This window comes from Acipenser ruthenus, chromosome 7 (assembly GCF_902713425.1).
Source record: "Acipenser ruthenus chromosome 7, fAciRut3.2 maternal haplotype, whole genome shotgun sequence".
In the NCBI taxonomy this organism is placed as follows: Eukaryota; Metazoa; Chordata; class Actinopteri; order Acipenseriformes; family Acipenseridae; genus Acipenser; species Acipenser ruthenus.
The window spans coordinates 49,748,975-49,773,425 of record NC_081195.1 but is presented as its reverse complement, the minus strand read 5'-3'; positions in this window follow the sequence as shown (position 1 = coordinate 49,773,425).

Sequence of the window (24,451 nt, the reverse complement as noted above, 5' to 3'; positions counted from 1 at the left end):
TAGCTTAAGAGCCGGTACGATGCGTGCAATGGGTGAAGTTCGTCAGGAGTACTGCATAAAAAAACGAGTGTGTTGTCGTGGCAGTTGGTGATCAAAGAAATAAAACAAAATAAAATCAATAAATAATAATGTCATAGACTTAAAGTCATACCTTTGAAGTCATAATGCATTGCAAGTGTTATTAGGGAATGTTGTGCTGTGTTTTCAAGCGCTTCAATGTGCTGCTCTGCAAGGTTTGGAGACAGCGGGTGCGTTCACGGAGATCAAGAGCAGTCGGCGCAAAACACAAGGCACCCAGGGGAGAGATACCATGGTAAATAGGTTACATATTTACCTATTTTTGTTTCGGCGAACGGTTTTGGTGAGCAATAATGCAGGAAAGCAGCGGGCGGGATGGCGAGCTTCTCCTGCTGCTCCAACAGAAGCTACCTTAAGAGCCGGTACGATGCGGGCAATTGGTGAAGTTCGTCAGGAGTACTGCATAAAAAAACGAGTGTGTTGTCGTGGCAGTTGGTGATCAAAGAAATAAAACAAAATAAAATCAATAAATAATAATGTCATAGACTTAAAGTCATACCTTTGAAGTCATAATGCATTGCAAGTGTTATTAGGGAATGTTGTGCTGTGTTTTCAAGCGCTTCAATGTGCTGCTCTGCAAGGTTTGGAGACAGCGGGTGCGTTCACGGAGATCAAGAGCAGCCGGCGCAAAACACAAGGCACCCAGGGGAGAGATACCATGGTAAATAGGTTACATATTTACCTATTTTTGTTTCGGCGAACGGTTTTGGTGAGCAATAATGCAGGAAAGCAGCGGGCGGGATGGCGAGCTTGTCCTGCTGCTCCAACAGAAGCTAGCTTAAGAGCCGGTACGATGCGGTCAATTGGTGAAGTTCGTCAGGAGTACTGCATAAAAAAAACGAGTGTGTTGTCGTGGCAGTTGGTGATCAAAGAAATAAAACAAAATAAAATCAATAAATAATAATGTCATAGACTTAAAGTCATACCTTTGAAGTCATAATGCATTGCAAGTGTTATTAGGGAATGTTGTGCTGTGTTTTCAAGCGCTTCAATGTGACAGCGGGTGCGTTCACGGAGATCAAGAGCAAACGGAGATCAAGAGCAGCCGCCGCAGGGGAGGGATACCATGGTAAATAGGTTACCTATTTACCATGGTATCTCTCCCCTGGGTGCGTTGTGTTTTGGTGAGCATTAATGCAGGAAAACAGCGGGCGGGATGGCGAGCTTGTCCTGCTGCTCCAACACAAGCTAGCTTAAGAGCCGGTACGATGCGTGCAATGGGTGAAGTTCGTCAGGAGTACTGCATAAAAAAACGAGTGTGTTGTCGTGGCAGTTGGTGATCAAAGAAATAAAACAAAATAAAATCAATAAATAATAATGTCATAGACTTAAAGTCATACCTTTGAAGTCATAATGCATTGCAAGTGTTATTAGGGAATGTTGTGCTGTGTTTTCAAGCGCTTCAATGTGCTGCTCTGCAAGGTTTGGAGACAGCGGGTGCGTTCACGGAGATCAAGAGCAGCCGGCGCAAAACACAAGGCACCCAGGGGAGAGATACCATGGTAAATAGGTTACCTATTTACCTATTTTTGTTTCGGCGAACGGTTTTGGTGAGCAGTAATGCAAGAAAGCAGCGGGCGGGATGGCGAGCTTGTCCTGCTGCTCCAACACAAGCTACCTTAAGAGCCGGTACGATGCGGTCAATTGGTGAAGTTCGTCAGGAGTACTGCATAAAAAAACGAGTGTGTTGTCGTGGCAGTTGGTGATCAAAGAAATAAAACAAAATAAAATCAATAAATAATAATGTCATAGACTTAAAGTCATACCTTTGAAGTCGTAATGCATTGCAAGTGTTATTAGGGAATGTTGTGCTGTGTTTTCAAGCGCTTCAATGTGCTGCTCTGCAAGGTTTGGAGACAGCGGGTGCGTTCACGGAGATCAAGAGCAGTCGGCGCAAAACACAAGGCACCCAGGGGAGAGATACCATGGTAAATAGGTTACATATTTACCTATTTTTGTTTCGGCGAACGGTTTTGGTGAGCAATAATGCAGGAAAGCAGCGGGCGGGATGGCGAGCTTCTCCTGCTGCTCCAACAGAAGCTACCTTAAGAGCCGGTACGATGCGGGCAATTGGTGAAGTTCGTCAGGAGTACTGCATAAAAAAACGAGTGTGTTGTCGTGGCAGTTGGTGATCAAAGAAATAAAACAAAATAAAATCAATAAATAATAATGTCATAGACTTAAAGTCATACCTTTGAAGTCATAATGCATTGCAAGTGTTATTAGGGAATGTTGTGCTGTGTTTTCAAGCGCTTCAATGTGCTGCTCTGCAAGGTTTGGAGACAGCGGGTGCGTTCACGGAGATCAAGAGCAGCCGGCGCAAAACACAAGGCACCCAGGGGAGAGATACCATGGTAAATAGGTTACATATTTACCTATTTTTGTTTCGGCGAACGGTTTTGGTGAGCAATAATGCAGGAAAGCAGCGGGCGGGATGGCGAGCTTGTCCTGCTGCTCCAACAGAAGCTAGCTTAAGAGCCGGTACGATGCGGTCAATTGGTGAAGTTCGTCAGGAGTACTGCATAAAAAAAACGAGTGTGTTGTCGTGGCAGTTGGTGATCAAAGAAATAAAACAAAATAAAATCAATAAATAATAATGTCATAGACTTAAAGTCATACCTTTGAAGTCATAATGCATTGCAAGTGTTATTAGGGAATGTTGTGCTGTGTTTTCAAGCGCTTCAATGTGACAGCGGGTGCGTTCACGGAGATCAAGAGCAAACGGAGATCAAGAGCAGCCGCCGCAGGGGAGGGATACCATGGTAAATAGGTTACCTATTTACCATGGTATCTCTCCCCTGGGTGCGTTGTGTTTTGGTGAGCATTAATGCAGGAAAGCAGCGGGCGGGATGGCGAGCTTGTCCTGCTGCTCCAACACAAGCTATCTTAAGAGCCGGTACGATGCGTGCAATGGGTGAAGTTCGTCAGGAGTACTGCATAAAAAAACGAGTGTGTTGTCGTGGCAGTTGGTGATCAAAGAAATAAAACAAAATAAAATCAATAAATAATAATGTCATAGACTTAAAGTCATACCTTTGAAGTCATAATGCATTGCAAGTGTTATTAGGGAATGTTGTGCTGTGTTTTCAAGCGCTTCAATGTGCTGCTCTGCAAGGTTTGGAGACAGCGGGTGCGTTCACGGAGATCAAGAGCAGCCGGCGCAAAACACAAGGCACCCAGGGGAGAGATACCATGGTAAATAGGTTACCTATTTACCTATTTTTGTTTCGGCGAACGGTTTTGGTGAGCAGTAATGCAAGAAAGCAGCGGGCGGGATGGCGAGCTTGTCCTGCTGCTCCAACACAAGCTACCTTAAGAGCCGGTACGATGCGTTCAATTGGTGAAGTTCGTCAGGAGTACTGCATACAAAAACGAGTGTGTTGTCGTGGCAGTTGGTGATCAAAGAAATAAAACAAAATAAAATCAATAAATAATAATGTCATAGACTTAAAGTCATACCTTTGAAGTCATAATGCATTGCAAGTGTTATTAGGGAATGTTGTGCTGTGTTTTCAAGCGCTTCAATGTGACAGCGGGTGCGTTCACGGAGATCAAGAGCAGCCGGACATCAAGAGCAGCCGCCGCAGGGGAGGGATACCATGGTAAATAGGTTACCTATTTACCATGGTATCTCTCCCCTGGGTGCGTTGTGTTTTGGTGAGCATTAATGCAGGAAAGCAGCGGGCGGGATGGCGAGCTTGTCCTGCTGCTCCAACACAAGCTAGCTTAAGAGCCGGTACGATGCGGGCAATGGGTGAAGTTCGTCAGGAGTACTGCATAAAAAAACGAGTGTGTTGTCGTGGCAGTTGGTGATCAAAGAAATAAAACAAAATAAAATCAATAAATAATAATGTCATAGACTTAAAGCCATACCTTTGAAGTCATAATGCATTGCAAGTGTTATTAGGGAATGTTGTGCTGTGTTTTCAAGCGCTTCAATGTTCTGCTCTGCAAGGTTTGGAGACAGCGGGTGCGTTCACGGAGATCAAGACCAGTCGGCGCAAAACACAAGGCACCCAGGGGAGAGATACCATGGTAATAAGGTTACATATTTACCTATTTTTGTTTCGGCGAACGGTTTTGGTGAGCAATAATGCAGGAAAGCAGCGGGCGGGATGGCGAGCTTGTCCTGCTGCTCCAACAGAAGCTACCTTAAGAGCCGGTACGATGCGGGCAATTGGTGAAGTTCGTCAGGAGTACTGCATAAAAAAAACGAGTGTGTTGTCGTGGCAGTTGGTGATCAAAGAAATAAAACAAAATAAAATCAATAAATAATAATGTCATAGACTTAAAGTCATACCTTTGAAGTCATAATGCATTGCAAGTGTTATTAGGGAATGTTGTGCTGTGTTTTCAAGCGCTTCAATGTGCTGCTCTGCAAGGTTTGGAGACAGCGGGTGCGTTCACGGAGATCAAGAGCAAACGGAGATCAAGAGCAGCCGCCGCAGGGGAGGGATACCATGGTAAATAGGTTACCTATTTACCATGGTATCTCTCCCCTGGGTGCGTTGTGTTTTGGTGAGCATTAATGCAGGAAAGCAGCGGGCGGGATGGCGAGCTTGTCCTGCTGCTCCAACACAAGCTAGCTTAAGAGCCGGTACGATGCGGGCAATGGGTGAAGTTCGTCAGGAGTACTGCATAAAAAAACGAGTGTGTTGTCGTGGCAGTTGGTGATCAAAGAAATAAAACAAAATAAAATCAATAAATAATAATGTCATAGACTTAAAGTCATACCTTTGAAGTCATAATGCATTGCAAGTGTTATTAGGGAATGTTGTGCTGTGTTTTCAAGCGCTTCAATGTGCTGCTCTGCAAGGTTTGGAGACAGCGGGTGCGTTCACGGAGATCAAGAGCAGCCGGCGCAAAACACAAGGCACCCAGGGGAGAGATACCATGGTAAATAGGTTACATATTTACCTATTTTTGTTTCGGCGAACGGTTTTGGTGAGCAATAATGCAGGAAAGCAGCGGGCGGGATGGCGAGCTTGTCCTTCTGCTCCAACAGAAGCTAGCTTAAGAGCCGGTACGATGCGGTCAATTGGTGAAGTTCGTCAGGAGTACTGCATAAAAAAAACGAGTGTGTTGTCGTGGCAGTTGGTGATCAAAGAAATAAAACAAAATAAAATCAATAAATAATAATGTCATAGACTTAAAGTCATACCTTTGAAGTCATAATGCATTGCAAGTGTTATTAGGGAATGTTGTGCTGTGTTTTCAAGCGCTTCAATGTGACAGCGGGTGCGTTCACGGAGATCAAGAGCCAACGGAGATCAAGAGCAGCCGCCGCAGGGGAGGGATACCATGGTAAATAGGTTACCTATTTACCATGGTATCTCTCCCCTGGGTGCGTTGTGTTTTGGTGAGCATTAATGCAGGAAAGCAGCGGGCGGGATGGCGAGCTTGTCCTGCTGCTCCAACACAAGCTAGCTTAAGAGCCGGTACGATGCGTGCAATGGGTGAAGTTCGTCAGGAGTACTGCATAAAAAAACGAGTGTGTTGTCGTGGCAGTTGGTGATCAAAGAAATAAAACAAAATAAAATCAATAAATAATAATGTCATAGACTTAAAGTCATACCTTTGAAGTCATAATGCATTGCAAGTGTTATTAGGGAATGTTGTGCTGTGTTTTCAAGCGCTTCAATGTGCTGCTCTGCAAGGTTTGGAGACAGCGGGTGCGTTCACGAAGATCAAGAGCAGCCGGCGCAAAACACAAGGCACCCAGGGGAGAATACCATGGTAAATAGGTTACCTATTTACCTATTTTTGTTTCGGCGAACGGTTTTGGTGAGCAGTAATGCAAGAAAGCAGCGGGCGGGATGGCGAGCTTGTCCTGCTGCTCCAACACAAGCTACCTTAAGAGCCGGTACGATGCGGTCAATTGGTGAAGTTCGTCAGGAGTACTGCATAAAAAAACGAGTGTGTTGTCGTGGCAGTTGGTGATCAAAGAAATAAAACAAAATAAAATCAATAAATAATAATGGCATAGACTTAAAGTCATACCTTTGAAGTCATAATGCATTGCAAGTGTTATTAGGGAATGTTGTGCTGTGTTTTCAAGCGCTTCAATGTGACAGCGGGTGCGTTCACGGAGATCAAGAGCAGCCGGAGATCAAGAGCAGCCGCCGCAGGGGAGGGATACCATGGTAAATAGGTTACCTATTTACCATGGTATCTCTCCCCTGGGTGCGTTGTGTTTTGGTGAGCATTAATGCAGGAACGCAGCGGGCGGGATGGCGAGCTTGTCCTGCTGCTCCAACACAAGCTAGCTTAAGAGCCGGTACGATGCGGGCAATGGGTGAAGTTCGTCAGGAGTACTGCATAAAAAAACGAGTGTGTTGTCGTGGCAGTTGGTGATCAAAGAAATAAAACAAAATAAAATCAATAAATAATAATGTCATAGACTTAAAGCCATACCTTTGAAGTCATAATGCATTGCAAGTGTTATTAGGGAATGTTGTGCTGTGTTTTCAAGCGCTTCAATGTGCTGCTCTGCAAGGTTTGGAGACAGCGGGTGCGTTCACGGAGATCAAGAGCAGCCGGCGCAAAACACAAGGCACCCAGGGGAGAGATTCCATGGTAAATAGGTTACATATTTACCTATTTTTGTTTCGGCGAACGGTTTTGGTGAGCAATAATGCAGGAAAGCAGCGGGCGGGATGGCGAGCTTGTCCTGCTGCTCCAACAGAAGCTACCTTAAGAGCCGGTACGATGCGGTCAATTGGTGAAGTTCGTCAGGAGTACTGCATACAAAAACGAGTGTGTTGTCGTGGCAGTTGGTGATCAAAGAAATAAAACAAAATAAAATCAATAAATAATAATGTCATAGACTTAAAGTCATACCTTTGAAGTCATAATGCATTGCAAGTGTTATTAGGGAATGTTGTGCTGTGTTTTCAAGCGCTTCAATGTGACAGCGGGTGCGTTCACGGAGATCAAGAGCAGCCGGAGATCAAGAGCAGCCGCCGCAGGGGAGGGATACCATGGTAAATAGGTTACCTATTTACCATGGTATCTCTCCCCTGGGTGCGTTGTGTTTTGGTGAGCATTTATGCAGGAAAGCAGCGGGCGGGATGGCGAGCTTGTCCTGCTGCTCCAACACAAGCTAGCTTAAGAGCCGGTACCATGCGGGCAATGGGTGAAGTTCGTCAGGAGTACTGCATAAAAAAACGAGTGTGTTGTCGTGGCAGTTGGTGATCAAAGAAATAAAACAAAATAAAATCAATAAATAATAATGTCATAGACTTAAAGCCATACCTTTGAAGTCATAATGCATTGCAAGTGTTATTAGGGAATGTTGTGCTGTGTTTTCAAGCGCTTCAATGTGCTGCTCTGCAAGGTTTGGAGACAGCGGGTGCGTTCACGAAGATCAAGAGCAGCCGGCGCAAAACACAAGGCACCCAGGGGAGAGATACCATGGTAAATAGGTTACCTATTTACCTATTTTTGTTTCGGCGAACGGTTTTGGTGAGCAGTAATGCAAGAAAGCAGCGGGCGGGATGGCGAGCTTGTCCTGCTGCTCCAACACAAGCTACCTTAAGAGCCGGTACGATGCGGTCAATTGGTGAAGTTCGTCAGGAGTACTGCATAAAAAAACGAGTGTGTTGTCGTGGCAGTTGGTGATCAAAGAAATAAAACAAAATAAAATCAATAAATAATAATGTCATAGACTTAAAGCCATACCTTTGAAGTCATAATGCATTGCAAGTGTTATTAGGGAATGTTGTGCTGTGTTTTCAAGCGCTTCAATGTGCTGCTCTGCAAGGTTTGGAGACAGCGGGTGCGTTCACGGAGATCAAGAGCAGCCGGCGCAAAACACAAGGCACCCAGGGGAGAGATTCCATGGTAAATAGGTTACATATTTACCTATTTTTGTTTCGGCGAACGGTTTTGGTGAGCAATAACGCAGGAAAGCAGCGGGCGGGATGGCGAGCTTGTCCTGCTGCTCCAACAGAAGCTACCTTAAGAGCCGGTACGATGCGGTCAATTGGTGAAGTTCGTCAGGAGTACTGCATACAAAAACGAGTGTGTTGTCGTGGCAGTTGGTGATCAAAGAAATAAAACAAAATAAAATCAATAAATAATAATGTCATAGACTTAAAGTCATACCTTTGAAGTCATAATGCATTGCAAGTGTTATTAGGGAATGTTGTGCTGTGTTTTCAAGCGCTTCAATGTGACAGCGGGTGCGTTCACGGAGATCAAGAGCAGCCGGAGATCAAAAGCAGCCGCCGCAGGGGAGGGATACCATGGTAAATAGGTTACCTATTTACCATGGTATCTCTCCCCTGGGTGCGTTGTGTTTTGGTGAGCATTAATGCAGGAAAGCAGCGGGCGGGATGGCGAGCTTGTCCTGCTGCTCCAACACAAGCTAGCTTAAGAGCCGGTACGATGCAGGCAATGGGTGAAGTTCATCAGGAGTACTGCATAAAAAAAACGAGTGTGTTGTCGTGGCAGTTGGTGATCAAAGAAATAAAACAAAATAAAATCAATAAATAATAATGTCATAGACTTAAAGCCATACCTTTGAAGTCATAATGCATTGCAAGTGTTATTAGGGAATGTTGTGCTGTGTTTTCAAGCGCTTCAATGTCCTGCTCTGCAAGGTTTGGAGACAGCGGGTGCGTTCACGGAGATCAAGAGCAAACGGAGATCAAGAGCAGCCGCCGCAGGGGAGGGATACCATGGTAAATAGGTTACCTATTTGCCATGGTATCTCTCCCCTGGGTGCGTTGTGTTTTGGTGAGCATTAATGCAGGAAAGCAGCGGGCGGGATGGCGAGCTTGTCCTGCTGCTCCAACACAAGCTAGCTTAAGAGCCGGTACGATGCGTGCAATGGGTGAAGTTCGTCAGGAGTACTGCATAAAAAAACGAGTGTGTTGTCGTGGCAGTTGGTGATCAAAGAAATAAAACAAAATAAAATCAATAAATAATAATGTCATAGACTTAAAGTCATACCTTTGAAGTCATAATGCATTGCAAGTGTTATTAGGGAATGTTGTGCTGTGTTTTCAAGCGCTTCAATGTGCTGCTCTGCAAGGTTTGGAGACAGCGGGTGCGTTCACGGAGATCAAGAGCAGCCGGCGCAAAACACAAGGCACCCAGGGGAGAGATACCATGGTAAATAGGTTACCTATTTACCTATTTTTGTTTCGGCGAACGGTTTTGGTGAGCAGTAATGCAAGAAAGCAGCGGGCGGGATGGCGAGCTTGTCCTGCTGCTCCAACACAAGCTAGCTTAAGAGCCGGTACGATGCGGTCAATTGGTGAAGTTCGTCAGGAGTACTGCATAAAAAAACGAGTGTGTTGTCGTGGCAGTTGGTGATCAAAGAAATAAAACAAAATAAAATCAATAAATAATAATGTCATAGACTTAAAGTCATACCTTTGAAGTCATAATGCATTGCAAGTGTTATTAGGGAATGTTGTGCTGTGTTTTCAAGCGCTTCAATGTGACAGCGGGTGCGTTCACGGAGATCAAGAGCAGCCGGAGATCAAGAGCAGCCGCCGCAGGGGAGGGATACCATGGTAAATAGGTTACCTATTTACCATGGTATCTCTCCCCTGGGTGCGTTGTGTTTTGGTGAGCATTAATGCAGGAAAGCAGCGTGCGGGGTGGCGAGCTTGTCCTGCTGCTCCAACACAAGCTAGCTTAAGAGCCGGTACGATGCGGGCAATGGGTGAAGTTCGTCAGGAGTACTGCATAAAAAAACGAGTGTGTTGTCGTGGCAGTTGGTGATCAAAGAAATAAAACAAAATAAAATCAATAAATAATAATGTCATAGACTTAAAGCCATACCTTTGAAGTCATAATGCATTGCAAGTGTTATTAGGGAATGTTGTGCTGTGTTTTCAAGCGCTTCAATGTGCTGCTCTGCAAGGTTTGGAGACAGCGGGTGCGTTCACGGAGATCAAGAGCAGCCGGCGCAAAACACAAGGCACCCAGGGGAGAGATACCATGGTAAATAGGTTACATATTTACCTATTTTTGTTTCGGCGAACGGTTTTGGTGAGCAATAATGCAGGAAAGCAGCGGGCGGGATGGCGAGCTTGTCCTGCTGCTCCAACAGAAGCTACCTTAAGAGCCGGTACGATGCGGTCAATTGGTGAAGTTCGTCAGGAGTACTGCATAAAAAAAACGAGTGTGTTGTCGTGGCAGTTGGTGATCAAAGAAATAAAACAAAATAAAATCAATAAATAATAATGTCATAGACTTAAAGTCATACCTTTGAAGTCATAATGCATTGCAAGTGTTATTAGGGAATGTTGTGCTGTGTTTTCAAGCGCTTCAATGTGACAGCGGGTGCGTTCACGGAGATCAAGAACAGCCGGAGATCAAGAGCAGCCGCCGCATGGGAGGGATACCATGGTAAATAGGTTACCTATTTACCATGGTATCTCTCCCCTGGGTGCGTTGTGTTTTGGTGAGCATTAATGCAGGAAAGCAGCGGGCGGGATGGCGAGCTTGTCCTGCTGCTCCAACACAAGCTAGCTTAAGAGCCGGTATGATGAGGGCAATGGGTGAAGTTCGTCAGGAGTACTGCATAAAAAAACGAGTGTGTTGTCGTGGCAGTTGGTGATCAAAGAAATAAAACAAAATAAAATCAATAAATAATAATGTCATAGACTTAAAGCCATACCTTTGAAGTCATAATGCATTGCAAGTGTTATTAGGGAATGTTGTGCTGTGTTTTCAAGCGCTTCAATGTGCTGCTCTGCAAGGTTTGGAGACAGCGGGTGCGTTCACGGAGATCAAGAGCAGCCGGCGCAAAACACAAGGCACCCAGGGGAGAGATTCCATGGTAAATAAGTTACATATTTACCTATTTTTGTTTCGGCGAACGGTTTTGGTGAGCAATAATGCAGGAAAGCAGCGGGCGGGATGGCGAGCTTGTCCTGCTGCTCCAACAGAAGCTACCTTAAGAGCCGGTACGATGCGGTCAATTGGTGAAGTTCGTCAGGAGTACTGCATACAAAAACGAGTGTGTTGTCGTTGCAGTTGGTGATCAAAGAAATAAAACAAAATAAAATCAATAAGTAATAATGTCATAGACTTAAAGTCATACCTTTGAAGTCATAATGCATTGCAAGTGTTATTAGGGAATGTTGTGCAGTGTTTTCAAGCGCTTCAATGTGCTGCTCTGCAAGGTTTGGAGACAGCGGGTGCGTTCACGGAGATCAAGAGCAGCCGGCGCAAAACACAAGGCACCCAGGGGAGAGATTCCATGGTAAATAGGTTACATATTTACCTATTTTTGTTTCGGCGAACGGTTTTGGTGAGCAATAACGCAGGAAAGCAGCGGGCGGGATGGCGAGCTTGTCCTGCTGCTCCAACAGAAGCTACCTTAAGAGCCGGTACGATGCGGTCAATTGGTGAAGTTCGTCAGGAGTACTGCATACAAAAACGAGTGTGTTGTCGTGGCAGTTGGTGATCAAAGAAATAAAACAAAATAAAATCAATAAATAATAATGTCATAGACTTAAAGTCATACCTTTGAAGTCATAATGCATTGCAAGTGTTATTAGGGAATGTTGTGCTGTGTTTTCAAGCGCTTCAATGTGACAGCGGGTGCGTTCACGGAGATCAAGAGCAGCCGGAGATCAAAAGCAGCCGCCGCAGGGGAGGGATACCATGGTAAATAGGTTACCTATTTACCATGGTATCTCTCCCCTGGGTGCGTTGTGTTTTGGTGAGCATTAATGCAGGAAAGCAGCGGGCGGGATGGCGAGCTTGTCCTGCTGCTCCAACACAAGCTAGCTTAAGAGCCGGTACGATGCAGGCAATGGGTGAAGTTCATCAGGAGTACTGCATAAAAAAACGAGTGTGTTGTCGTGGCAGTTGGTGATCAAAGAAATAAAACAAAATAAAATCAATAAATAATAATGTCATAGACTTAAAGCCATACCTTTGAAGTCATAATGCATTGCAAGTGTTATTAGGGAATGTTGTGCTGTGTTTTCAAGCGCTTCAATGTCCTGCTCTGCAAGGTTTGGAGACAGCGGGTGCGTTCACGGAGATCAAGAGCAAACGGAGATCAAGAGCAGCCGCCGCAGGGGAGGGATACCATGGTAAATAGGTTACCTATTTGCCATGGTATCTCTCCCCTGGGTGCGTTGTGTTTTGGTGAGCATTAATGCAGGAAAGCAGCGGGCGGGATGGCGAGCTTGTCCTGCTGCTCCAACACAAGCTAGCTTAAGAGCCGGTACGATGCGTGCAATGGGTGAAGTTCGTCAGGAGTACTGCATAAAAAAACGAGTGTGTTGTCGTGGCAGTTGGTGATCAAAGAAATAAAACAAAATAAAATCAATAAATAATAATGTCATAGACTTAAAGTCATACCTTTGAAGTCATAATGCATTGCAAGTGTTATTAGGGAATGTTGTGCTGTGTTTTCAAGCGCTTCAATGTGCTGCTCTGCAAGGTTTGGAGACAGCGGGTGCGTTCACGGAGATCAAGAGCAGCCGGCGCAAAACACAAGGCACCCAGGGGAGAGATACCATGGTAAATAGGTTACCTATTTACCTATTTTTGTTTCGGCGAACGGTTTTGGTGAGCAGTAATGCAAGAAAGCAGCGGGCGGGATGGCGAGCTTGTCCTGCTGCTCCAACAGAAGCTAGCTTAAGAGCCGGTACGATGCGGTCAATTGGTGAAGTTCGTCAGGAGTACTGCATAAAAAAACGAGTGTGTTGTCGTGGCAGTTGGTGATCAAAGAAATAAAACAAAATAAAATCAATAAATAATAATGTCATAGACTTAAAGTCATACCTTTGAAGTCATAATGCATTGCAAGTGTTATTAGGGAATGTTGTGCTGTGTTTTCAAGCGCTTCAATGTGACAGCGGGTGCGTTCACGGAGATCAAGAGCAGCCGGAGATCAAGAGCAGCCGCCGCATGGGAGGGATACCATGGTAAATAGGTTACCTATTTACCATGGTATCTCTCCCCTGGGTGCGTTGTGTTTTGGTGAGCATTAATGCAGGAAAGCAGCGGGCGGGATGGCGAGCTTGTCCTGCTGCTCCAACACAAGCTAGCTTAAGAGCCGGTATGATGAGGGCAATGGGTGAAGTTCGTCAGGAGTACTGCATAAAAAAACGAGTGTGTTGTCGTGGCAGTTGGTGATCAAAGAAATAAAACAAAATAAAATCAATAAATAATAATGTCATAGACTTAAAGCCATACCTTTGAAGTCATAATGCATTGCAAGTGTTATTAGGGAATGTTGTGCTGTGTTTTCAAGCGCTTCAATGTGCTGCTCTGCAAGGTTTGGAGACAGCGGGTGCGTTCACGGAGATCAAGAGCAGCCGGCGCAAAACACAAGGCACCCAGGGGAGAGATACCATGGTAAATAGGTTACATATTTACCTATTTTTGTTTCGGCGAACGGTTTTGGTGAGCAATAATGCAGGAAAGCAGCGGGCGGGATGGCGAGCTTGTCCTGCTGCTCCAACAGAAGCTACCTTAAGAGCCGGTACGATGCGGTCAATTGGTGAAGTTCGTCAGGAGTACTGCATAAAAAAAACGAGTGTGTTGTCGTGGCAGTTGGTGATCAAAGAAATAAAACAAAATAAAATCAATAAATAATAATGTCATAGACTTAAAGTCATACCTTTGAAGTCATAATGCATTGCAAGTGTTATTAGGGAATGTTGTGCTGTGTTTTCAAGCGCTTCAATGTGACAGCGGGTGCGTTCACGGAGATCAAGAACAGCCGGAGATCAAGAGCAGCCGCCGCATGGGAGGGATACCATGGTAAATAGGTTACCTATTTACCATGGTATCTCTCCCCTGGGTGCGTTGTGTTTTGGTGAGCATTAATGCAGGAAAGCAGCGGGCGGGATGGCGAGCTTGTCCTGCTGCTCCAACACAAGCTAGCTTAAGAGCCGGTATGATGAGGGCAATGGGTGAAGTTCGTCAGGAGTACTGCATAAAAAAACGAGTGTGTTGTCGTGGCAGTTGGTGATCAAAGAAATAAAACAAAATAAAATCAATAAATAATAATGTCTTAGACTTAAAGCCATACCTTTGAAGTCATAATGCATTGCAAGTGTTATTAGGGAATGTTGTGCTGTGTTTTCAAGCGCTTCAATGTGCTGCTCTGCAAGGTTTGGAGACAGCGGGTGCGTTCACGGAGATCAAGAGCAGCCGGCGCAAAACACAAGGCACCCAGGGGAGAGATTCCATGGTAAATAAGTTACATATTTACCTATTTTTGTTTCGGCGAACGGTTTTGGTGAGCAATAATGCAGGAAAGCAGCGGGCGGGATGGCGAGCTTGTCCTGCTGCTCCAACAGAAGCTACCTTAAGAGCCGGTACGATGCGGTCAATTGGTGAAGTTCGTCAGGAGTACTGCATACAAAAACGAGTGTGTTGTCGTTGCAGTTGGTGATCAAAGAAATAAAACAAAATAAAATCAATAAGTAATAATGTCATAGACTTAAAGTCATACCTTTGAAGTCATAATGCATTGCAAGTGTTATTAGGGAATGTTGTGCTGTGTTTTCAAGCGCTTCAATGTGCTGCTCTGCAAGGTTTGGAGACAGCGGGTGCGTTCACGGAGATCAAGAGCAAACGGAGATCAAGAGCAGCCGCCGCAGGGGAGGGATACCATGGTAAATAGGTTACCTATTTACCATGGTATCTCTCCCCTGGGTGCGTTGTGTTTTGGTGAGCATTAATGCAGGAAAGCAGCGGGCGGGATGGCGAGCTTGTCCTGCTGCTCCAACACAAGCTAGCTTAAGAGCCGGTACGATGCGGGCAATGGGTGAAGTTCGTCAGGAGAACTGCATAAAAAAACGAGTGTGTTGTGGTGGCAGTTGGTGATCAAAGAAATAAAACAAAATAAAATCAATAAATAATAATGTCATAGACTTAAAGTCATACCTTTGAAGTCATAATGCATTGCAAGTGTTATTAGGGAATGTTGTGCTGTGTTTTCAAGCGCTTCAATGTGCTGCTCTGCAAGGTTTGGAGACAGCGGGTGCGTTCACGGAGATCAAGAGCAAACGGAGATCAAGAGCAGCCGCCGCAGGGGAGGGATACCATGGTAAATAGGTTACCTATTTACCATGGTATCTCTCCCCTGGGTGCGTTGTGTTTTGGTGAGCATTAATGCAGGAAAGCAGCGGGCGGGATGGCGAGCTTGTCCTGCTGCTCCAACACAAGCTAGCTTAAGAGCCGGTACCATGCGGGCAATGGGTGAAGTTCGTCAGGAGTACTGCATAAAAAAACTAGTGTGTTGTCGTGGCAGTTGGTGATCAAAGAAATAAAACAAAATAAAATCAATAAATAATAATGTCATAGACTTAAAGTCATACCTTTGAAGTCATAATGCATTGCAAGTGTTATTAGGGAATGTTGTGCTGTGTTTTCAAGCGCTTCAATGTGCTGCTCTGCAAGGTTTGGAGACAGCGGGTGCGTTCACGAAGATCAAGAGCAGCCGGCGCAAAACACAAGGCACCCAGGGGAGAGATACCATGGTAAATAGGTTACCTATTTACCTATTTTTGTTTCGGCGAACGGTTTTGGTGAGCAATAATGCAGGAAAGCAGCAGGCGGGATGGCGAGCTTGTCCTGCTGCTCCAACACAAGCTACCTTAAGAGCCGGTACGATGCGGTCAATTGGTGAAGTTCGTCAGGAGTACTGCATAAAAAAACGAGTGTGTTGTCGTGGCAGTTGGTGATCAAAGAAATAAAACAAAATAAAATCAATAAATAATAATGTCATAGACTTAAAGCCATACCTTTGAAGTCATAATGCATTGCAAGTGTTATTAGAGAATGTTGTGCTGTGTTTTCAAGCGCTTCAATGTGCTGCTCTGCAAGGTTTGGAGACAGCGGGTGCGTTCACGGAGATCAAGAGCAGCCGGCGCAAAACACAAGGCACCCAGGGGAGAGATACCATGGTAAATAGGTTACCTATTTACCTATTTTTGTTTCGGCGAACGGTTTTGGTGAGCAGTAATGCAAGAAAGCAGCGGGCGGGATGGCGAGCTTGTCCTGCTGCTCCAACACAAGCTACCTTAAGAGCCGGTACGATGCGGTCAATTGGTGAAGTTCGTCAGGAGTACTGCATAAAAAAACGAGTGTGTTGTCGTGGCAGTTGGTGATCAAAGAAATAAAACAAAATAAAATCAATAAATAATAATGTCATAGACTTAAAGTCATACCTTTGAAGTCATAATGCATTGCAAGTGTTATTAGGGAATGTTGTGCTGTGTTTTCAAGCGCTTCAATGTGACAGCGGGTGCGTTCACGGAGATCAAGAGCAAACGGAGATCAAGAGCAGCCGCCGCAGGGGAGGGATACCATGGTAAATAGGTTACCTATTTACCATGGTATCTCTCCCCTGGGTGCGTTGTGTTTTGGTGAGCATTAATGCAGGAAAGCAGCGGGCGGGATGGCGAGCTTGTCCTGCTGCTCCAACACAAGCTAGCTTAAGAGCCGGTACGATGCGTGCAATGGGTGAAGTTCGTCAGGAGTACTGCATAAAAAAACGAGTGTGTTGTCGTGGCAGTTGGTGATCAAAGAAATAAAACAAAATAAAATCAATAAATAATAATGTCATAGACTTAAAGTCATACCTTTGAAGTCATAATGCATTGCAAGTGTTATTAGGGAATGTTGTGCTGTGTTTTCAAGCGCTTCAATGTGCTGCTCTGCAAGGTTTGGAGACAGCGGGTGCGTTCACGAAGATCAAGAGCAGCCGGCGCAAAACACAAGGCACCCAGGGGAGAGATACCATGGTAAATAGGTTACCTATTTACCTATTTTTGTTTCGGCGAACGGTTTTGGTGAGCAGTAATGCAAGAAAGCAGCGGGCGGGATGGCGAGCTTGTCCTGCTGCTCCAACACAAGCTACCTTAAGAGCCGGTACGATGCGGTCAATTGGTGAAGTTCGTCAGGAGTACTGCATAAAAAAACGAGTGTGTTGTCGTGGCAGTTGGTGATCAAAGAAATAAAACAAAATAAAATCAATAAATAATAATGTCATAGACTTAAAGTCATACCTTTGAAGTCATAATGCATTGCAAGTGTTATTAGGGAATGTTGTGCTGTGTTTTCAAGCGCTTCAATGTGCTGCTCTGCAAGGTTTGGAGACAGCGGGTGCGTTCACGGAGATCAAGAGCAAACGGAGATCAAGAGCAGCCGCCGCAGGGGAGGGATACCATGGTAAATAGGTTACCTATTTACCATGGTATCTCTCCCCTGGGTGCGTTGTGTTTTGGTGAGCATTAATGCAGGAAAGCAGCGGGCGGGATGGCGAGCTTGTCCTGCTGCTCCAACACAAGCTAGCTTAAGAGCCGGTACGATGCGGGCAATGGGTGAAGTTCGTCAGGAGTACTGCATAAAAAAACGAGTGTGTTGTCGTGGCAGTTGGTGATCAAAGAAATAAAACAAAATAAAATCAATAAATAATAATGTCATAGACTTAAAGTCATACCTTTGAAGTCATAATGCATTGCAAGTGTTATTAGGGAATGTTGTGCTGTGTTTTCAAGCGCTTCAATGTGACAGCGGGTGCGTTCACGGAGATCAAGAGCAGCCGGAGATCAAGAGCAGCCGCCGCAGGGGAGGGATACCATGGTAAATAGGTTACCTATTTACCATGGTATCTCTCCCCTGGGTGCGTTGTGTTTTGGTGAGCATTAATGCAGGAAAGCAGCGGGCGGGATGGCGAGCTTGTCCTGCTGCTCCAACACAAGCTAGCTTAAGAGCAGGTACCATGCGTGCAATGGGTGAAGTTCGTCAGGAGTACTGCATAAAAAAACGAGTGTGTTGTCGTGGCAGTTGGTGATCAAAGAAATAAAACAAAATAAAATCAATAAATAATAATGTCATAGACTTAAAGTCATACCTTTGAAGTCATAATGCATTGCAAGTGTTATTAGGGAATGTTGTGCTGTGTTTTCAAGCGCTTCAATGTGACAGCGGGTGCGTTCACGGAGATCAAGAGCAGCCGGCGATCAAGAGCAGCCGCCGCAGGGGAGGGATACCATGGTAAATAGGTTACCTATTTACCATGTGTGGCGGAGTGTCCCGCCCCTATTTATTATTATTTGTATTTTTGTTTGCGGCGCGGGTAAAAGCGCCGCGTCTTTTATTATTATTTAAAAACCCTGTGAGGATGCATGGCTGATCAGCTACTGATTACTTAAATAGCTGACAGTCATGCATCCTTACCAAACGCGTGCAGACTCTGGCCGGGGGATAATAAGATAATTACCAACTAGTTAAATCCCTCGGCCAGAGTATATAAACCTGCAGCTCTCTGCATTTGGGGTTGAGAGTGTAGAGGAGAGTACGGGAGAGCGGAGAGAGGAGAGAAAGCCACATTTGGAAAACAATTGCTAAAACGTGCTGGATTACCCAGCACGTCACTTACTTGTTTGTTTGTTCATTCGTTTGGCCCTCGTGCCCTTTTGTTTTGTGTTTTGTTGGTTTGTTTAATATTTTGTTTGTTAATAAATACGCTGAGTGCTACTGCACTCAGCTTCACCCGCCCATCCACTGTTTGTGATTCAGTTACTTCCTGGTCCGTGACGTCATCACCCTCACCACTGCGAGCCAGACTGCCACATATGGTGTCCAGCGTGGGACAAACAACGCCTCCAACAGCCGGACCAGGACAGAAAAGTGCGTTTTTTTTGTTTGTTCGTTTTTTTTTTTTCCCAAACTAAATAATGGGAAGAAGGAGGAAACAGCAGCAGCAGGTGCAACAGCGCGGGGCTGGTCGCAAGTCCCGCCGGGTCTCTGCTGTGCTGGACGTCTGCCTCACCTGTCTGAGGGGTGAGGAATGGTGCTTTGCCATTGGTGAGGTTGGGCATGTAGCACCCGACCAACCCCCTCCATGGCAGGTGAGGGAGGAGTCTGAATCCTGCGCACATCCTGCGCACATATGGGAGGAGGATGGCCCAGAGCAGGAACCGGAGGATGAGGGGTCGGTCCGTCCACAGCCCAAGAGGGGGGAGGCCGAGTGTCCACAGCCAATGGCTCCACTAGCAGGGGAAGAATACCTGCTGGTTTCACCTCCACCACCACCGTCCGAGGGAAAGGAGCAGGAGCTGCCTCTGCATCCTCTGAGGCGGACTGGTCCACTCTCCTCAGAGGGGATCTGGGACTGGCTGGCGGAGCCTGAGAGGGATATTGTGGACGCCCTCCCTGCTGTGATCAACCTCCTGTGGGCAAGAGATGGGGAGCGCTGGGAGGCCTGGGAACAGCAACACCACCCAGCTTCCCTCCCAGACATCGCAGCCATGGTGTTCAACTACCTGGCTGCGGATATGGGAGAGACCCTGCTGCTGCCATCTCCAGCACAAAAGGGAGAGGAGCCATCGCTACCGTCTCCACCAGCAGAGGGAGAGGAGCCATCGCTGCCGTCTCCAGCGTCAGAGGGAGAGGAGCCATCGCTGCCGTCTCCAGCGCCAGAGGGAGAGGAGCCATCGCTGCCGTCTCCAGCGCCAGAGGGAGAGGAGCCATCACTGCCGTCTCCAGCGCCAGAGGGAGAGGAGCCATCGCTGCCGTCTCCAGCGCCAGAGGGAGAGGAGCCATCGCTGCCGTCTCCAGCGCCAGAGGGAGAGGAGCCATCGCTGCCGTCTCCAGCGCCAGAGGGAGAGGAGCCATCGCTGCCGTCTCCAGCGCCAGAGGGAGAGGAGCCATCGCTGCCGTCTCCAGCATCAGAGGGAGAGGAGCCATCGCTACCGTCTCCAGCATCAGAGGGAGAGGAGCCATCGCTGCCATCTCCAGCATCAGAGGGAGAGGAGCCATCGCTACCGTCTCCAGCATCAGAGGGAGAGGAGCCATCGCTACCGTCTCCACCAGCAGAGGGAGAATGCCTGCTGGTTTCGCCTCCACAGCCTGGGGAGGAGCCCGAACGTCCTACGCCCGAGTGGGAGGAGCCCGAACGTCCTACGCCCGAGTGGGAGGAGCCCGAACGTCCTACGCCCGAGTGGGAGGAGCCCGAACGTCCTACGCCCGAGTGGGAGGAGCCCGAACGTCCTACGCCCGAGTGGGAGGAGTCGGTGCGTCCACAGCCCAAGAGGGAGGAGTCGGTGCGTCCACAGCCCAAGAGGGAGGAGTCGGTGCGTCCACAGCCCAAAGAGGGGGGAGTCGGTGCGTCCATAGCCCAAGAGGTGGAAGTCTGCGCTTCCACAGCCTTAGGACCCAAGCTGCAGTCCCAAGAGCCAGAAGGGGAGGAGTTACAGGCTCAACCCCCTGAATTTTTCTGGGGGGGAGAAGGGCAGGATGCTGATGTTCCCCAGCAGCCTCTATTTATGCTGCTGAAGGGAGCACGGCACACACCAGCCCAGCCGCCACAGCAGAGGGAGCCAGAACCGCCACAGCCTCCCTCTGAGTGGCCAGCATCCGCCCCATCGCCTCTGCCTCCACCACCACCAGGAGCCGAGCAGCAGGAGCTGCCTCTGTCTCCACCACCACCAGGAGCAGAGCAGCAGGAGCTGCTTCTGTCTCCACCATCACCAGGAGCAGAGCAGCAAGAGCTGCCTCTGCCTCCGCCACCTCCACCAGCAGAGGGTGAATGCCTGCTGGTTCCACATCCACCGTCGTGGGAGGACTGCTTGCCCCTCCCACCTCCACCAGCAGAGGGTGAATGCCTGCTGGTTCCGCCTCCACCGTCGTGGGAGGACTGCTTGCCCCTCCCACCTCCACCAGCAGAGGGTGAATGCCTGCTGGTTCTGCCTCAACCGTCGTGGGAGGACTGCTTGCCCCTCCCACCTCCACCAGCAGAGGGTGAATACCTGCTGGTTCCGCCTCAGCCGCCGTGGGAGGACTGCTTGCCACTCCCAGCTCCACCAGCAGAGGGTAAATACCTGCTGGTTCCGTCTCAGCCGCTGTGGGAGGACTGCTTTCCCCTCCCACCATTGCCATTGCCTGGGGATGGCTGTTCTGCATCGCCTGGGGCTGCCTTTTGTTCTCTACAGGACACAGGGTACGAGGGAGAAGTGGAGCTCCCGCTGCCGCCTCCATGGCCAGGGGCTCCCCTCCCGAGTTCGCCTTCCGAGGGTCCGCTGCCGTCGCCTTCCGAGGGTCCGCTGCTGCTGCCGTCGCCTCCCGAGGGTCCGCTGCGGCTGCCGTCGCCTCCCGAGGGTCCGCTGCTGCTGCCGTCGCCTCCCGAGGGTCCGCTGCTGCTGCCGTCGCCTTCCGAGGGTCCGCCGCTGCTGCCGTCGCCTTCCGAGGGTCCGCCGCTGCTGCCGTCGCCTTCCGAGGGTCCGCCGCTACTGCCGTCGCCTTCCGAGGGTCCGCCGCTGCTGCCGTCGCCTTCCGAGGGTCCGCCGCTGCTGCCGTCGCCTTCCGAGGGTCCGCTGCTGCTGCCGTCGCCTGGGGTCGCCAGGGATCCTGCTTCGCCTGGGGTCGTCGAGGGTCCGGCTTCGCCTAGGGTCGCCGGGGATCCTGCTTTGCCTGGGGTCGCCAGGGATCCTGCTTCGCCTGGGGTCGTCGAGGGTCCGGCTTCACCTGGGGTCGCCAGGGATCCTGCTTCGCCTGGGGTCGCTACACGATGGCCGGAGCTCCATGAAAGGGAGCTGCCAGAAATGAAGAAAGGGGGGGAGGTCAGGAGACCAGCTCCCCCAGCCGCACTTTCGCGGCTGGAGATCATGTGGTCGGAGCCCCACGGAGGGGAACTGCCGGCCATGAAGAAGGGGGGAGAGGTCAGACCAGCTCCCCCAGCCGCACTTTCGCGGCAGGATAGAGTGTGGCGGGAGACCCGGAAGAGGGAGCTGCCGGCCACGAAGAATGGGGGGGTGCCAGAGATTCCACCATGGCCACCCCCCAGAAGTAACTTGCTTCCCCCTCTTCCGGGACTTTAAGACTGAGGGGGGAGGTGGCCGTTGGGGCCATGTGTGCTGCGCACAAGGGGGGGCATGTGTGGCGGAGTGTCCCGCCCCTATTTATTATTATTTGTATTTTTGTTTGCGGCGCGGGTAAAAGCGCCGCGTCTTTTATTATTATTTAAAAACCCCGTGAGGATGCATGGCTGATCAGCTACTGATTACTTAAATAGCTGACAGTCATGCATCCTTACCAAACGCGTGCAGACTCTGGCCGGGGGATAATAAGATAATTACGAACTAGTTAAATCCCTCGGCCAGAGTATATAAACCTGCAGCTCTCTGCATTTGGGGTTGAGAGTGTAGAGGAGAGTACGGGAGAGCGGAGAGAGGAGAGAAAGCCACATTTGGAAAACAATTGCTAAAACGTGCTGGATTACCCAGCACGTCACTTACTTGTTTGTTTGTTCATTCGTTTGGTACCCGCGCCGCAAACAAAAATACAAATAATAATAAATAGGGGCGGGACACTCCGCCACACCATGGTATCTCTCCCCTGGGTGCGTTGTGTTTTGGTGAGCATTAATGCAGGAAAGCAGCGGGCGGGATGGCGAGCTTGTCCTGCTGCTCCAACACAAGCTAGCTTAAGAGCCGGTACGATGCGGGCAATGGGTGAAGTTCGTCAGGAGTACTGCATAAAAAAACGAGTGTGTTGTCGTGGCAGTTGGTGATCAAAGAAATAAAACAAAATAAAATCAATAAATAATAATGTCATAGACTTAAAGCCATACCTTTGAAGTCATAATGCATTGCAAGTGTTATTAGGGAATGTTGTGCTGTGTTTTCAAGCGCTTCAATGTGCTGCTCTGCAAGGTTTGGAGACAGCGGGTGCGTTCACGGAGATCAAGAGCAGCCGGCGCAAAACACAAGGCACCCAGGGGAGAGATACCATGGTAAATAGGTTACCTATTTACCTATTTTTGTTTCGGCGAACGGTTTTGGTGAGCAGTAATGCAAGAAAGCAGCGGGCGGGATGGCGAGCTTGTCCTGCTGCTCCAACACAAGCTACCTTAAGAGCCGGTACGATGCGGTCAATTGGTGAAGTTCGTCAGGAGTACTGCATAAAAAAACGAGTGTGTTGTCGTGGCAGTTGGTGATCAAAGAAATAAAACAAAATAAAATCAATAAATAATAATGTCATAGACTTAAAGTCATACCTTTGAAGTCATAATGCATTGCAAGTGTTATTAGGGAATGTTGTGCTGTGTTTTCAAGCGCTTCAATGTGCTGCTCTGCAAGGTTTGGAGACAGCGGGTGCGTTCACGGAGATCAAGAGCAAACGGAGATCAAGAGCAGCCGCCGCAGGGGAGGGATACCATGGTAAATAGGTTACCTATTTACCATGGTATCTCTCCCCTGGGTGCGTTGTGTTTTGGTGAGCATTAATGCAGGAAAGCAGCGGGCGGGATGGCGAGCTTGTCCTGCTGCTCCAAAACAAGCTAGCTTAAGAGCCGGTACGATGCGGGCAATGGGTGAAGTTCGTCAGGAGTACTGCATAAAAAAACGAGTGTGTTGTCGTGGCAGTTGGTGATCAAAGAAATAAAACAAAATAAAATCAATAAATAATAATGTCATAGACTTAAAGTCATACCTTTGAAGTCATAATGCATTGCAAGTGTTATTAGGGAATGTTGTGCTGTGTTTTCAAGCGCTTCAATGTGACAGCGGGTGCGTTCACGGAGATCAAGAGCAGCCGGAGATCAAGAGCAGCCGCCGCAGGGGAGGGATACCATGGTAAATAGGTTACCTATTTACCATGGTATCTCTCCCCTGGGTGCGTTGTGTTTTGGTGAGCATTAATGCAGGAAAGCAGCGGGCGGGATGGCGAGCTTGTCCTGCTGCTCCAACACAAGCTAGCTTAAGAGCCGGTACGATGCGGGCAATGGGTGAAGTTCGTCAGGAGTACTGCATAAAAAAACGAGTGTGTTGTCGTGGCAGTTGGTGATCAAAGAAATAAAACAAAATAAAATCAATAAATAATAATGTCATAGACTTAAAGCCATACCTTTGAAGTCATAATGCATTGCAAGTGTTATTAGGGAATGTTGTGCTGTGTTTTCAAGCGCTTCAATGTGCTGCTCTGCAAGGTTTGGAGACAGCGGGTGCGTTCACGGAGATCAAGAGCAGCCGGCGCAAAACACAAGGCACCCAGGGGAGAGATACCATGGTAAATAGGTTACATATTTACCTATTTTTGTTTCGGCGAACGGTTTTGGTGAGCAATAATGCAGGAAAGCAGCGGGCGGGATGGCGAGCTTGTCCTGCTGCTCCAACAGAAGCTAGCTTAAGAACCGGTATGATGCGGTCAATTGGTGAAGTTCGTCAGGAGTACTGCATAAAAAAACGAGTGTGTTGTCGTGGCAGTTGGTGATCAAAGAAATAAAACAAAATAAAATCAATAAATAATAATGTCATAGACTTAAAGTCATACCTTTGAAGTCATAATGCATTGCAAGTGTTATTAGGGAATGTTGTGCTGTGTTTTCAAGCGCTTCAATGTGACAGCGGGTGCGTTCACGGAGATCAAGAGCAGC